The following is a 13886-nucleotide window of genomic DNA, read 5'->3' as shown; positions in this document are numbered from 1 at the left end:
TTCTTCCTTTGACCCGCACCATCTTTCAATAGCTAAAATGAGCAGTTCTGTTCAAATAAAAAGCAGGTGGCGAGGGTCTTTTAGTAATGACAACACTATGAGTGTAACAGGTGTACTTATCTCAAATGTTTCGCTAAAACGGTCAAGATCAAAGGGAGGAGGCTTAAATGGTTGGTTTTAATACAATTCCTACATTTCCTCCCTCAGTTAAGACTACAAACATTATCAGCCCATTGCATGCTAGACAGAGCACATGGATAGACTTGAAGATGGCCACATGAGCCCACACCGCAATGACAACTTGTCCCACTTGCCCTCAAGCTAAATTTCTTCTACAATTTTTAATTATTATTTTTGGCTAATATTTTTAGGAAGAAGCCCTTTCCTGACAGCAAGAATTCTGATTGAGACATTCTTACATTCATGAATTATGACAATGATTGTGTCACCTGGCTGAGCAGAGAAGCAAGCATGCCTGCCAGGTGAAACTTCTTCGCATTTGCAAGATGTACAAAAAAAAGTCTCTTATATGCACTACTATAACTGCATAGAAACACCATAAACATGGTAGAAATTATTCTGGGTCAGTGCTGGTGTAAAAAGAGAAATCTCAGACCATTGCCTTGGACTCCTAAATCCATAGTCTGACTGTTTCTTCCTTTTACTCTTACTAAATAAACAAAATAGAATCAACTTAAAAAACCAGCCAATTCAACATATTTCAGAAGTTTCTAACTAACACACTTCCTTTTAGTTGAGCGTAATTTTCAAAGCAAAGCTCAGTAGAAAAGATAACAGAAGTTAGTCCCCAGTGCTTTATTTCATTGGAAACACAAAAAATGGTTATTGCATGGGTGAAAGTAGGCAACACCTGGAAATGTGGTACATATAAAGGTCACCTCAGCACCAGTATAAAATTAGCATCAGGAATGAAATCAAAGGCAAGCAAATGCCAGCATGTAGAGGCTGGAGGGAAAACGAGTCGTCACTTTCTTTTGAGCACATAAAGAGTATAACAACACATGACAGTGCAGTACTACAGTAATAGCAGTAATTTCTATACATTTATCACCTAACTTTCTATGTACTTTGCAACAGTGTTTTCTTCCTGTTGATGCTACATTTCACTATCTAAAAGCTGTTGAGATAAATATAAATAGACCAGGAAGTGGAAATATGAAGTTCATTTCTCCTGAAATGGACATCAGTTTTTGCTTGTAGCAAGAGACTTCACAATCTCAATTTCTCATGTCACAGGAAGATGTCTGATGCACACCTGTAACAAATGCACAGAGCAACACCTTCACAAATATCAGCAAAAGGAGATTTTACCAGAGAAAAATAAAAATATGCCTTTTGCTTTTTCCTTCACTACTGTCCAAGAGACTAGAAATTGAATCAGTATCTTCTCTAAGAAAACGAAAAAAAAAAGGCCACTGATTCCCATTTAGCCATCCAGAACTGAATATTGTTGGGCAGCCACAAATGAAAACCAAAACTTCTGCTCAGGATTGAAGCAACAAAACAAAACATTCAACTTCCTTCACCAAGCCCCAGGAGTTTAACTAAGTGCAAACCTGGGACAGTTGCACACACCGGTGACAAGTCCAGATGAACAGTAGTCGGTTACAGCGTTACAGAGAAGAGCACATCCATAAAGCTAGTGTTCATCACTCATAATTAAGTTCATTTGAAAACACTACATACACGGATACGATGGAAAGACAAGAATTGTACTACAAAGACAAAAATCAATCTCAGTGGTTAGCTAAATGTTGTCAGTCAATCCAAACCATTTCACAGCCAGCTTTCTCTCTGTAATGGCAGATTAAACTTGGCAGACTTGACGGGGCGTAATAAACTCCATGTAGCTACCACTCCTCCTCTTCTTGAAAAGCTGGGGCATGTTCAGCCCTTTAGGATTACTCCAGAAAGCCCAGATAAAACAAGATCATCAGTTTCCATGTCCTCTGGAGGTTCTCCTGCCCTCATTAGAAAGGAAAGTTTAAATACATGTGCATAAACTGAGGAAGCTGCTTCATCCCCTCTCTCCTGCCTATGAAGTGCAAAGGGACAGAGGAATGAAGCGCTTGCTCAAAGAGCAAAGACAAGGCTTAAATAAAAGGTGAACATGATAGAGCTGCTTCTCTTCTGAACACAGAATGTTCTGCTGGATCAGACAAATGACGCATCCTGGGAAGCATCCCGTCTCCCACAGAGGGGAAAGGAGATGCTATTTCATAACCTGGGTCACTTTATGTGGTTTGTTTTCCTTGCATCTCCCAGCATTCAAAACTTGTCTTGGTATATTTCTAGGGCACACCCCTGCTTAATCCTTTCAGTATCTGTTTATAGACTTGTTGTTTATCAATCTATCTACTCCCTCCTTGAACCTGCAGAAACTGTGGCAATTGATTTTAAAGTTTTATTACCCACTGTGTTAATACTTTCTCTGCTTGCTAGTCTTCTGATTTTCTGAAGTTCTCCTGTTATGCCAGTGTCCCTTTCCCTGATCTGCTTCTGTCACAAACTGGTCCCAGCAGTAGAAACAAGAGGTGGTTACTCCTGAAGCTCCCGTATAGATCACAGAGGATTTGAGAAGGGGATAGGGAAGGGAATAAAAAAGAGTAATACTTCTTGCCATTAGAAGTGAACATCTTGCCTTAATTGTAGAAATAGTATCACCTTGGATTTTAGTAACAATATTTCCGTACTTTCTTGGATTTTAAATACTCCAGATTTACCACAGACTTTCCCACTGATGACAAACTAAATTGACTAATTTCACATGGAAATAACATGACAAATTTGAAAACAAAACAAAACAAAAACAACCCCCCACACAAGCCTCTGACGAATAGAAGATAAAACATGATGATGCAAAAATCAACAGGTTTGGGTTTTTTAAAACTTACCACTGTCAAATTTTCTATGTATTAGCATTAGATATATTATTGTATTAGATATATACATATATCACCCCATTAAAACTTTTGGGGGATGTTTCTTTTTTTGTTACAACTTCTTGTACTAATGCATTACAACATCTCTGTGATTTTTATGCTCCCTTTCAGTAAATACAAGCCTTCAGATCTTGATTCCTTTCCTTTTCCACCATTCCTGCAATGTAGATGGAAGGAAAAGAAACATACGAAGAACTAACCCCAGGATCACCACTCTGTAGCTCCAAAAGCAAAAACCTTTCTTGAATCATGCCAGGGTAACTTCTATTTGGGTTAACCACAAGAAAGGGAACCACCACTATCTCAGTACACCTTGGACTCCACAAAGGTATGCTACCCAGCTACCAAAAAAGCTCTATAATCTTGAGAATTCATGCAGCAAATGTGACTCGGAAAAAACAGGTTAAACACTTTCTCTCCAAAAATCAGAAACTTAAAACTTAGATCCCATTCTGAAATAAACCACAGCCAGAACACAAAGTTAGAAACTACATAAAACACTTAAGTCTAGAAAACCAGGTGGATAAATGTAATTGTTTTTCTTAACAATCAAAAGCCTCTAACACACAAATTAAATTGAAATCTCTGCTTGGATGCTGAAGTATAAAGGAACTTATGTTCCCGCTACACTGCAAGCAAGACACATTGTCACAGATGCACAGGAACAATTACACTTTGATACAATTTTATTTAAATACAACCTTTTATTTTCAATGGTGATCTGCACAAGAGAGCTGATATGATTTAATCCTATAGAAAGTCTGAAAGCATCAACACATGCCGTCCTAAACACCACCATTAGGCAAATCAAAACTTCAAATTTGTGCTTAAACTTGATAACCAAAGTGCCAGTTTGAAAAGTGGAACTTTTCACACTTCTGTCTCGGGCACATTTTTTAAGTGAAACTAGTTTTGGTCTTGCATAAGTTTTACAGCGTGAACTGGGAACATTGCACAACACCCCAGTCTTTTTGCCTATACTGCATTCCTTACTGGATTTTCCTTCTGTTACTGTGAAAACACTAAAAGAAGCAACCTCACAGAACCTATTCAATCCATTACCTTCTCCCCAGGCATCAGCTAAGAGCCCCAGCCCTGAATAAAGATGCGCATCCCTAAACTGTGCCAATCTGCAAAAGAATCTGCTGCCACTCCAGAGACATGTCCAACCTAAGTTTCAAAATTCAACCTTGAGTTTTCCTTTTACAGTATTCAATTTCTGATCTCCCTCTCTATTCGGCTCTGGTGAGACCCCACCTGCAGTACTGCATTCAGCTCCGGGGACCCCAACATGGGGCTATTGGAGAAAGTGCAGAGGTGGGCCATGAAAAATCAGAGGTCTCCTGTGAAGACCTGTTGAGAGTTGAGGTTGTTCAGCCTGAAGAAGGCTCCAGGGAGACCTTACAGCAGCCTTCCAGCACCTAAAGGGGACCTACAAGAAAGCTAGAGAGGGACTTTTTACAAGGGCATGTAGTGACAGGACAAAGGGTAACTGTTTTAAATTGAAAGAGGGGAGATTTAGATTAGATACAGGGAATAAATTATTCACTATGAGGATGGTGAGGCACTGGAACAGGCTGCCCAGAGAAGCTGTGGATAGACCATCCGTGGAAATGTTCCAGGCCAGGTCGGACAGGGCTTTGAGCAACCTGGTCTGATGGAAGGTGTCCCAGCCCAGGGGGGTTGGAACTAGATGATCTTTAAGATCCATTCCAATCCAAACCATTCTATGATTCTATGATGATTCCATTATATGATATAAGTGATGCTAACAACTTTTACCTTGAGACAAGTCAAATCCTGCACAAACTTTCTTGTGAAGAGTCTTAGAGACCAACATAGTTACTTGCTAGAATAACAAATCTCCTATAAGTACTTAAAGAATATAACTTTTTTGTTTTAAATATTAAAAGGGCCTATAACATAAACACATGCACCCATGAAAGCCTTTAGGCTACTGACATTAAATACTTCTGGTTTTCTAAAAATCCCATCTACCCAGCTGTTGCTTATCAGTCACCCATTTGATATTGTACTCTGTTGCCTTGATTTGGCTTTGCCGCATGGTGACAAATTGTGCACAGGTACTGCATGTACTGTTCCAGGCACCTCTTTGCTCCCCAGATCTCCAAAGAGTCATGTACGTCACCTACATGAAATAAATTGATACAGGAAATTTCACAGAAATAGGAAAACACATTTTTTGTTAAGAAGCCTGAGATCTTGAAAGGACTCTGATCACTCTCACTAAACAGTATGTCAATATACCACACAAACTTACCCCTATCAGGGGTCCATGGACATCTATACAATGGTTCTGGGAGATCCAGTCATAAAGAAAATTACATCAGGTATAAATCACAGTATTGAACTTGCCTCCAGAGCAGGAGTACAATTTCAATGATCATAAAGACATTTACTGAGGATCCTTGACAAACCTGGTGATTCTCTCCAGCTGTTAAACTCCCAGATCAAGATTATTCCGTATGATCTCTCTACGCCATCACAGAGCAGATTGCCAACACTGAAACTCCATAATAATAATAACAACTTTTTTAAAGTTACAGAATTTGTTAGTGCTATTTTATTTTCCAAAGTGCTAAAATTTAAGTGTATTTCAATTCATCAGCTGACCCGTTATTAGTTTCTCACCTCCCCCTCTCCTAATCACACACAAAAATTAGAGAATATGCAGAAATAAATGTAACAAAAATGGAAGATTTTCAATAGGTGTTCAGGTAGCAATCTGTGAAAACAGCATGAATTTCTGCTCAAAGCAATTGGGGAAACTCTGCTCCCTCCAGACACCATGACTGAAGTACTGCATGTTAGTTGTAGGTAAGTCAATTTTCTTAAACTGAAAATTCCAACGTAACAAAGTTTCATCAAGTGCCATTGTTCCTAACTAACCTCAGATTTGAATAGAAGTCACATGTGGTCAGTTATAGTAGTCCAAATATTCTCTCAGAGATTCTACACGAGTTGAGTTCTGAATTATAGTCTCCTGACATCACTGACATAGTCTCGATCACTGACATCATAGACATAGTCTAATTTTTTACTCTTTTCATTGAAAATGTTCTTCCTCCTTTTCTACCTCTCCCAAAATGGCATGATAAATAAAATGACTTATTTCCTAGATATTGTCTTAAAGAAGACAAGTTATTTTAGTTTCTAATATGTAGACACAGATTATCTACTGAGTTGAAAAACTGGAACTTGTATCACCAGCCAAGATATGTTGCTCATCACAAATTATGCTCTGCAATTCTAATCAATGGAAATGATACATTTCATACTTTCATTCTGTTCACATTCAAATAAGGCATTTAGCAATCAAATATTTAACTGAATGAAGTTCTAGAATGCTTCTCTTCTTTTAATGAAACATTTTAAATGTGTTAGAGTATTGGTTTGTTGCTTTTCCAAAACATGACTCTATTGTATAACTATTAAAAGGTAAACCCTTAATAACACATAGCATATATGAATTTTTAGAATGAACTCTAGAAGAGAAGACAGAACAAGGAAATACTACATGGGCCAGCACTGCCTCATAACACATTTTATACTATTGACTGATGACATAAGATGGCAAATAGAAGAAGAAAATAGAATGTGAAGTTAGCGTCTTCCTTTACAGAACATCATATTCTGGACTATATAGATTTTATTAAACATAACTTGAAGCCCCCAATTTAGAAAACTACATAATGCTTTCACCACCCAGTCTGTATCTGCAGGACTGAGCTTCAGCAGAGCAGCACTGCCCTGTAGAACAGCATAAAATAAGCACAATGAAGAAAAACTACAAGAGCCACCAAGTAGTAAGACATCCCTGTTTTTCTTCTGCCTCCTAGGATACTTCTCTATACCTGCAGTTTTTTCATGTCCCATGTTCTAAAATAGTCATTTGACATTTACACATGAATTAAATTCCAGCTACAAATACTCCCCTTGCAACATAACCAGTTAGTTTTAGGATGTTAGCAGCTCACAGTATCCATTTCATTAAGATTTTTAGGAATTTAAGTGATAAATTATTAATTATCCTTTCGTGTTCAATAAAGCTTCTGAAGTACAACAATTAAAATAGGCAGATCTAGATTAAGCAGGTCTTTGAAGACCTTCTGCCCTTTCAAAATAGTTGTCTGTCCTTATACAGTAGCACCTCAGGGTTCTTCAAAATGGTTACTTAGTAAACAATTTCTTGAATTTTGACTGAGAAAGTCGAGGAGGAGAGACAAGCAGCTGGTTTGTTCTCTCTCTGCACCTTTTATCTCTGTGGAGATTTCCAGCTTAAGTGAAAAACCACGGCTCACCACAGCAGTGATTTTTCTGGCAGAAACACACCTGTGGTGGACTGGTCAATGTGCCCGTTGGCCCTGCCAAGACATTGCAACATGTGTTAAAATGCTTTTTTTTCCCAGTCCTGAATAAAAATTAAAGATACAGCCTTTTCAGCTGACTCTTAACAGTTGAACTTCTCCAGCCATTGAAGCATTCTACTCCTTCAAGTCTAAGATGAGCTAATCCCCCACCTTCCCCCAGTAGTGGTGACTGCACGACTGCAGCGTATCTAGAAAAGAACAATCCTGTAACCAAGTTTGGTAGCTGAGGTGCTGGAGCAGTTTGCCTGCATCATTACAGCTCTCCTCCTGCTCTCTGTAACCACACAATTCACTTTGCTCTAAAAAAGATCCTGATCACCTCTTCATAATTCATGATGCCTACTATGCTATGTCTCCTCTGACAGTCACCCATACAGCTTTTTTACCTAGAAGGCATGCACTGTGAGTTTTTTCTTCCATTAAAATAGAAAGAGAACTCAGAACTAATCTTCCCTTACATCTTTCCCTTCCCCCCAGTTTATGTGGCACAGACCAGCCCGCAATAATCAAACCAGACCCATTTAGTGTATAGTCTAGTCTTGCTGTGACTAATAGGATGATTGGTTGTATAGCTTCTTTATGGTTGTTCATTATATCACCCTTACATAAAGTAATTTAATTTCAGTGGGATAATTAGGGTATTTCTAATCTAACTGATAGTCTGAATGAAATGAGATTCTCAAAGGGAGATTTGTGTACCAGGAGATTGGTGACCTTCAGCCCCAATTTTCACACAATGTATTAAGCTGACAGCCTTACTTCCAAGCCCTGCTGCACCGGCTCTTCACCACTTGTGCAGATCCATGTGCTACAGACAGCAACACTGAATGAGGTTCTTCTACCTCAAATCCCATTATTAAAGGAAACTAATATTTTATCTGAATTACAGAAAAATAATCCAGGCCATCATTTGCAAGTGGGAAATGCAGCACTGTTATTAATCTGCCATGCAAAGCAGGCAACTAGGTTCTTGATTTTAAGCTGTGCCTTACAAGGCGACATCAAGCACATACACCTGTCACATGACCAACACCTACACTTTTATAAGCATTGAAAGACTCTCCCCCCCTGCAGTTTTCTGGAAACACATGCAAAAATTGAAAAAAGCAGCTTCTGTACCACTGGTGAACAGAATCAACGTTATATTGTATTTATGAACCAGAAAACTAGATTTCTCTACCTTTTGCTGTAACATGTAGCTGTCAAGCAGACCAGAATACCTGCCTGGTTGACAGACAAGGCTTTCCAGCTCTTCACTGACACTTCTATACCAGCACCCTTTTTTCCATGTCTCTTTGCTCTCTGAAAGCTGCCATATTCCTTTCCCACATTCACATTATATCCTCCTGGCTCAGACCAATCCAACTCTGAAAGCAGGAGGAGCCTTTTTCCTCTTGTGAAGGACTGAATCTGGCTGCTGTAACCTAAGCCCTCCTCATCATACATATGATGTCGTTCCTGCAGTTGCACATTCCTCTGTTGATCCCTGTCTTCATGAAGGGTGATACCCTTAAATACTAGAAGCCTTCATACAAAGACCTCTGAAATTATTTCCTTAAAGGTCTTTTCTTTAAAGAACAACCGCATGGGAAAAAAAATACAGTGAGGATTAAGATTCTGTGTACATCCATATTTTAAATCTATTTGCAGGGATGTGGGTGTGTGGATAAATCCAGTATAAGAGCCTGTCTCAATCTTTATTTCATTCAGTCTCTCACCTTATCATTATTCAAGTAATACTCTTTTTTATATTTTTTTGTCCACCAAGCCTTGTGCTTGCAACTCTGTCAGGCCACTTCCCTGAGGATTTGTTGTTTGCAAGTCGCTAATCTGAAATACAGTAATGGCTCTCTTACAGAAGTAGCAGCCTTGTCTGGGTGTCTATTTAGAAGACTCCCGAGCCTGTGGTTCATTGACCTGATAAAATGAAGAAGTCAATATAGCTTAATGGGCCAATATAGAGTTCTCATACAGGTAAAGGGTTTATACTAAAGATGACAAAGGGCCATTTTCTACTTTTTGTATACCACAAACTTATTTTTAAATACATTTTTGGAGAGATGACAGTGTTGATAGTAGTTTTAAAATAATATCTATTTTTTAACGTCTTCATCAGATGACTATCTTAAGATTTGCAAAAATATCCTCGGTCAAATAAAAGGCAAACTAATGAACACTTTGCAACACATGCAGATAATCTTATAGTAAGTGAATGCCCAAAACATATCTAAGGATTGAGAATATTTTCTACAATAAATCTACTTCACACTAAATCATGAAAGCTTAGAAGAGCAAATTGATAGCAAATTATTATTATATTAGTGTATTTAAGAGAACTAACAATGAGTAGTACTGGATTCTGATCTATTTCTGCATCTGCCATCAAGTCAACACAACTCAGCATTCATCTGTTCTTTGGATGGGTCTTCACTAATTAAGTATCACTAACTCTCCTTCACAATGTACTCTGACATCCTCAGATGAAGTGCTACAGACATTTCTACCTTAAGAGTTTGATTTTCAAAAAAGTTGTCTTAAGGAGTATGCTTAATTTGAACATTTAATGCTAAAATGCACAAAACTGAGATTGTATTTAAAGTCATATGCATATCTACTTATTTGCATGGGCTCATCACTTTGCATGCAGAACAGCAGCACCTTCCCTGCAGCAGGTTCCTGTCCTGCAGCAGAGACAGCCTGTAGCACAACTCTGCTGCTGCTCTGCATCCTTCCAACCCTGCCAGCACTTAATTTCTTACACTTCTGAGAGAAATTAAATGATTGTGACCTGAGAATCAGTTATTTTGCTAGAAAAATAAGAAGAGCTCCATGCTACAGTCCGTTTTTATCAGTTAGGAAGACAGCACTAAAGCCTTCTTCTGGGCTGAACCAAGCTTTACATACAAGCCAGGCTAGAGGTATAAGGACAACCTGAGTTGGAAAAAGGAAAACAAACAAACCAGCTGTTCAAAATTTGGCCAGAAAAGCACATCTTGAAACCTGGCTACTCCTACAGCCGCTGTACACAAGTTCAGAAATGTTGCTCTTATCGTTGAGTCTTTATAAAAGCTGAAGGTTCTGACCTGTTCCCAAATTATGTTTCACTGCCTCACTGGAGCTCATTCCTGGTCCCTGAAAACACACACAAAGCATTTTAAAATCCATACCTGAATATTTTATTTTTTGTATAACTAATCAGTTATGTCCTGATACCAAACTGAGAAAGGGCACACAAAAAACTGTCTCACATCCTCTTAAAAAAAAAAAAAAAAAGAGAATTCCTTTTTCTTAGTACAGTTGATAGAGTGACAAATTGCTACAGTATAAACAGTGTCAGGGAAAGAGAAGACGCATCTGCTTTCATGTATTTCAGCGACATTCAAACCATGCCAGCATTAACAATGATATACTTCAATCACAAGAAGTCTCACTAAAGCTCTATTTTTAAAAGCTACAACTGCTATGAAGAAGTGATTATAAAATTGCTTTATTTCTTACTCACATTACTGCCACCAAATAAAATACTTCCTTTTTAAAAGTCCAGACTGTTTTAGGAAAATTCTTGAACTAGCCTCACCATTTGGAGGTGGGGAACAGTTAAACAGAAGGAGAAAAGAGGGGTAAAAAAGGAAAAAGAAATCATGCAAAAAATCACCCTTACTTAAATTTTATTAAGTAATCTACTAAAATTTTTACTTTAACATTCTACCTTTTTTTTTTCCCCCTGAATTTTATTTAGATTCTGAGTTCATGTCTTGTCCTTAAAAGCCACACAGTGCTAAAGTGCTGTATAAAATTACACCAACGTTAGTTCTCCAAAGAGAACTGCAAATCATACAGTTCTTAGTGTAATTTGTTCAATGCTTAAAACATTCAAGATTCCCCAGGAAGATATTAACTATATAGATGTGTTATATAAAACTCATTACCTACATAACCAACTTTGCCACCACATTTCAGCACAACCCATGTAACTAAATTAAGAGTAATTCTCCAGCACCGCAACTAAAACACAAGTTTTAAAAAGACTAATATACAGTTCACTACAAAATTCATACACTTAATATTATAGCCTTGCACTATATTATTATTATGTGCTATATTATGTGTTGTCTTGCTATTTTTTCCTGGGAACAGTAGCTGTTTACTTTGTTTCATCCCTGTCTATTGTCTCCACTGATTACTGGAATCACATTTCCAGGATAAACAAGGTGAAAAAAATCCCCAACTCTTTCCCACTGTCCCACTTTCTGTCAGGAAGGTTTGAAGCAAAGTAGTCCTCCCAATAAGTTTTCTAATCCAGATAAGCAGGGCTAAGATATCTGACAGCTGTTTCACGCTCTTCATCATCATCTGAAACAATCAGTACGCATTAGAGAGTACTTTTCCCTTTACAAAGGTGATAATTAGATAACAAGCTGAGATTAAAGTAATTACAGTTAGACAGCTGGCAAGGCAGCACAGTCATGTTGAAATATTGTTGATACTTCAGCATCTGGTTCTAATAACAGCACAGGCTAAAAGATTTTACATTAATTACAGCACATAATTTAATATAAACATATTTAATTACAATTGATGAGCGATAAACTGTTCAAGAATGACTTAACCCCTTACACATGTCAAAATGATTTGAACTTCATATATGTCTTTCCACTTTAGGAGCAAGTTACAGTCAGTGTGAAAGGTTAGGAATCTCTGTTTTTAAGAAAGGGCTCTAACTGGGAAGGTGAATTATTATGTTAAATTTAATTAAAAAACATGTTAAAACAGACAGCATACTACAGAATTCAGGACCAGCTCCAGTAAGATATTTAGGCAGAATTGCAGCTAAGCCCAAAATTGCTGTCTTGAAAATCGCATTGCGACTGCCACCCAACCCTGAGGCATCTACAGCTACCTGGTTTCCCAAGGGTGCTCTCAGTTACTCGGATCCTATAAAAAACAGACAACACAGAACCCCTGTTCCTTCTTAAGCCACTTCAGATCCCAATGCAAGAGTCTGCTCTGAGAGCACAAAACATAAGAGCCCTCCTATGTATCTGAAACAGTCGTTGGATAAACTGCCAAGCAGTCCTAGGAGTGCAGCTGGTAGATCCTCAAAGTTCACTGACACTAACCATCAACTTTCTGCATCTGTCTCTCTCATACTCCTCTCCACACCCATCAGCACTGTAATTTCTGCTATGTACTCATCCAGAACCATTTGTGATGGGGTAGGTCCCAGGAAAATCACTACAGCTTAAAAAAAAATTATAATGTTGGCAATGAGTGGTAGAAATGAGACAAGCTAATCCCTCTGACAAAAAGGATGAAAATTAAGCCTGATTTCCTGGGAATATGTTTCACCCACGAGTAGTGTAAGGATCCCAAGTGTTTACCTCCTCCTCTCCTTACGCTATTTCTTTGCAACCCACCCCTGGCTCCCCATCCCCAGCCAGCAGCATCTTGCACCAGCCCCTTCAGAGTAGAAGTGCAGCTCTACCTTCCACACAAACAAAAAACCCTGCAAGGGCACCTGCAAGGCTGGCCACACATCTCCTTGCAGCTTCAGACCTCTCCCATCATGGTCCGGCCATACTTGTGTATAAAAATATTATTGCCCTTGGGCTCCTGCCTGACACCCCCAAGTCAGTGAGCTCTTCATGCCTTAGTTATGTCTCTCTTCACAGGCATATTTTTGCATCCAACAAAGCCAAAGCTTTGTATGTGACCGATACTAACACTTACAAGAGAAAAAAAAAAAAAGATACATTTAAAGTTAGACTTGAAAGAATGCCAGGGAGGATGTCCAGGGATTTTAGACCCATGTTTAAAGGATCATATGTCCCTTACAGGAACTAGGTCAGCAAAATAAATGAACATCTTTTGGAAACTGATAAGCACTTTCAATTTTTATTTAAATGCTTCTATACAAATCTAGCCTGTCCTTTCAACTAACCCCAGATAAGGATATTGGATTTCTTCAAAATAATCAATGTTCATCTCTTTGCTCCAGCCTTCTTTAGCAAAATATATTACATTTTCCTGGGCAATTATATATAGAAAAACTGCAACATTCCTCTGTGCTGTGAAACAAGCAGTTACCATTGATGGTTCAAAATAACAAGCCATTTGGAAAGATTAGGCTAAAAATGGAGTAGGCTGCAATATAATTAATTCAAGAAAAATCATGAAGAGCTTAATTTTCTACACACCTCTTTATTTTGTAATCATTCATTTCAAACTTCTGGACAAATGAGTCATTGCACAGATACAGCCAAATGGAGTACAGTAGGTGCTACATACTTGAATTCCTGTAGTCAATTATTAGCTTATTTTTCATTTCCTTATGAATCTAACAGTCTTTTACCAATTTTAATCTGTCCAACAGATTTTTCCTATCAGAAACACACTTTTTCTGTGTTTCTGCCAAAAAAACCTCTACGTTTTGTCCTCATCTGTCTTTAGGATTCAGCACCATCAGCAATGTCAACAGAACTGTGACAGTAACTTGTTATTGCATCAACACAGTGCATTGGATCAATTCCTT

At 38.1% G+C, this 13886-nt stretch overlaps 1 long non-coding RNA gene across 1 annotated transcript in view; it reads right to left on the bottom strand.

Moving 5' to 3' along the window:
• Nucleotides 1-801: 801 nt before the first annotated feature.
• LOC135579701 (uncharacterized) overlaps nucleotides 802-13886 on the bottom strand; it is a 64894-nt gene continuing 51809 nt past the window's right edge. The window contains exon 3 of the long non-coding RNA XR_010473303.1: nucleotides 802-1276. This is a non-coding gene — a long non-coding RNA (uncharacterized LOC135579701). The remainder of the gene's footprint in view (nucleotides 1277-13886) is intronic.

This window comes from Columba livia, chromosome 5 (assembly GCF_036013475.1).
Source record: "Columba livia isolate bColLiv1 breed racing homer chromosome 5, bColLiv1.pat.W.v2, whole genome shotgun sequence".
Taxonomy (NCBI): Eukaryota; Metazoa; Chordata; class Aves; order Columbiformes; family Columbidae; genus Columba; species Columba livia.
Note: the sequence above shows the minus strand (reverse complement) of the source record. Positions and strands in the feature narration are given on the sequence as shown.